The sequence below is a fragment of the Lacerta agilis genome, chromosome 8 (genome assembly GCF_009819535.1).
Source record: "Lacerta agilis isolate rLacAgi1 chromosome 8, rLacAgi1.pri, whole genome shotgun sequence".
In the NCBI taxonomy this organism is placed as follows: Eukaryota; Metazoa; Chordata; class Lepidosauria; order Squamata; family Lacertidae; genus Lacerta; species Lacerta agilis.
The window spans coordinates 71,577,981-71,581,227 of record NC_046319.1 but is presented as its reverse complement, the minus strand read 5'-3'; the positions used below and the strand labels follow the sequence as shown (position 1 = coordinate 71,581,227).

General features: G+C 44.8%; 1 long non-coding RNA gene across 1 annotated transcript; it reads right to left on the bottom strand.

The window, feature by feature from the left end:
- Positions 1-216: 216 nt before the first annotated feature.
- Positions 217-1,796, bottom strand: LOC117051665. Its single transcript, XR_004427203.1, has 2 exons — positions 1,686-1,796; positions 217-331 (listed from the first exon to the last, which is right to left on the bottom strand). It is a non-coding gene; the product is annotated as an uncharacterized LOC117051665 (long non-coding RNA).
- Positions 1,797-3,247: the final 1,451 nt, after the last annotated feature.

Here is a 3,247-nt window from a genome sequence, read left to right as displayed (position 1 = left end):
GTGTCAGGACCCTAATCCTGACAAATACAGCCAATTAATAAGAGCTTAAAGTATAATCTATGGGTCAAGATTACATTGATTAATTGTTAGCCATTCATCTGTTAGAAACCGAGACCGCACGGCATGGCCACCTCATGCAGACAGATAGAAAAAGGAGACAAGTTAAACAAAAACAGAGACCTACGTATTGGAGGGGCTGGATTGCAGGCATACTCCTCGCAACAGGTGGCAACCTGCCTTATGTGGCTCCTGTTGCCATCAGTCATAGTGATCACACCAAAAAGGCAGATTTCAGGGTTTGCACATCCCTTTGCCATGAATACATCCTTAACTACACAAAAAAGAAGAAAAGAGAGGGTACATTTAGAAGGTGAGAGGTGTTACCTGCTCTATCATAGTGTGCTATGTACTCGGGCATGCATGGAGGGAAGGGACCATGTCACAACTATTTAATTACAACAATACGATGACAGAATTATTATTTGTTTTAAAGTAAGCTGGCCTCAAGCAAAAAGGATCAGTCTAAATCAGGCACCCCCAAACTCGGCCCTCCAGCTGTTTTGGACTACAATTCCCATCATCCCTGACCACTGGTCCTGTTAGCTAGGGATGATGGGAGCTGTAGTCCCAAAACAGCTGGAGGGCTGAGTTTGGGGGTGCCTCGTCTAAATTAAATGGAAGAAATGGGTCCCACAAAACAAAACTGTAGAAAGAAAGTTTCAAGTGCACCTCTGTGGGGAGGGAGAGTTCCACATTTTAGGGCAGAGCTTCCCAAACTGGTGTGTCAGCTGCTGTGTGTATGTGTGTCGCGAACGGTCCCTGCTCTCCTCCCGGGGCTGGAAAGGGGTTAGTTTAACCTCTGGTTTGCTAGTAAAACTGAATTACTGTGTCGCGAAATGATGCATGTCTAAAAAGTGTGTCACCAACATAAAAAGTCTGGAAAGCTCTGTTTTAGGGACTGCCACAGAGAAAGCCCGGTCCCAGGCTCCCTTTTCCTGCACTTCTGTGGGTCGTGGAACTGCCAAGGGAGGCACCTCTGCTAATTTTAACACCCATAAGGAACTGCAGGAATAGAGGCAGACTTTCAGATATCATGGGTCTAAATTGTTTATACACCAATATTTTGAACATCTTGACTTGGGCCTAGAAGCAAGATGATAACCAGTGCAGTTGTTATTTAAACAAAGGTGATAAGAGCTCTAAATAGAACCCCATCCAGTAACATAGCCATTGTATTTTGAATCCGTTGAAGTTTCTGAATCATCTTCAAGGGCCGCCTCACATAGACAGCTTTGTAGCAGTCCAATATTAAGACACACTGGAGGTTTAATCTAGGCCTTAAGTATAATCGACCCCCACCCACCCACCTACACACACACACAAATTATAGCTTTGATTCCCAGGAACCTACCAGCTCTCTCCATGGGGCTATTGGTAGTAGCAGAGACCAAGTTCTGCACAGAGGGCCTCGGATGTGTTCTCTGGTTAAAAGATGTAATTCCCCCAGCTGGCAAAAAGAACAGGTCTCTGCTGGAGACCTGGGATAAATTCAGAGTGGACGGTACTGGGCAAAATGGAGAATTGATCTCACTCATTATTAGGTGGCACCACACATTCACATATTTTGCACAAAATGTGGCCCATTCACTGTATGGCCTGGTTGACTTATGATCCCTCTCATCCACCTTTACTGCTTTCAAGCAGAGAGCTGGAACAGGCTTCGAATTCTTCAGGACAAATCTCCCTCACGCCTGTGCAGTTGCTGACTCCCTTGCAAATCTCACACTCTATAGAGGCACCTGAGGGAGGGAACAGAAGGGCTTTCATGTGGTGTATGGCATGCGCAGAGTTCAAAGTTATCAACTCCGGAAGAGGGTGTCAATTCCAAATGAATTGCTAATGCAGTGCTCTAACAGAAAACCACCTGTGTTTTAACGAACAGGATTTTGTGGCTGCCAACAGGGCCACATGTACCCCATACTTGGGGGGGGGGAACCTTGTATATTCAAGCAACCCAATCTCTGACCAGTGTAAAGTATGAGTTAAACAAATGAACATGCCTTCTTTTAGTTTTCAGTCATTTATTTTTTTATGAGGTCTTTGCAAGGTAATGAACTCTTCAGAGCCCTTTAATGTCACTCCCCCCCATTGGAAATACCATTATGGTCTTCAGATTTCAACAGATATTGCCCAAATATGTCCAAGTGTATCTCTGATACACAAGTGCTAGTAAACTATATTAGGGCTGGGCTATATCCGGTTTTTAACATTGTGATCTAGCTAAACATATTTCATGATGTCTAAAATAAGGATGGAGCTATGTAGAGGCACTGGCTAGCTTCACAGTTTTACCGTGATTTTTGCTGGTACCCGCTCTTGTGATTCATTGCCCACTGCAGGAGACACGGGAGAGCTGAACTAGCAGGAATCGAGAGTAGCATTGGTTGGCCTCACGGTTTTCCCCACAATGTAATTTTTGCATAGCACACACATACACATCATGACAGATGGATGGCCATCTGTCATGGATGCTTGAGCTGAGATTCCTGCATTGCAGGGGGTTGGACTAGATGACCCTTGGGTACCTTCGAGCTCTGCGATTCTATGATTTGCGATATATTGCCAGATCAAAAATTATTAATACATATAAATTAACTACACATATAAATTAACATACACAATTTTTATGCAAAGAGTATTCTCTTGTCATTGTTCTTTGATCATGCATGTTCTCATTTTATGAACAATGTGAAAGCAGTTCTCCCTACTTGGATCTGAATGGCTGCATTGGTCCAAATGTAATAATACTCCTTTTCCGCAAAGCCAAAACAAACATACAGTTCAAGGCAACAGCAGTTGGTCGTGGAGACAGGGGCTGTGTTGTTCTTCCTTGTTCCCAATGCCGTTGTTCCCAATGTTGTTGCTAGTTCCTGGGTGGCAGGGAGTCAGCACGCTGCCGGAACAGCAGCAAAGCCAATCTGATATTCCCAATATTGCACTTGTGCCATGGCAACCTCCCCACTGCTTTGCCTCTCTCCCTCTCGGTAACCAGCAGCAAATTGTGGCATTGGAAAGCCAGGAGTGCAATGCAGCCCCACCCTGCCCTGCTGGCCCCTACTGGTTCCAGGGCATGTGCAGAATTTCAGTTGTCCTGAGCTACTCAATGGCACCCATCCCATAGTGAGCTTACCTGTAGTTAGAAGTATAGAGAAAAGGAAAAGTCCCAAGAGGAACTTCATGTTGATGG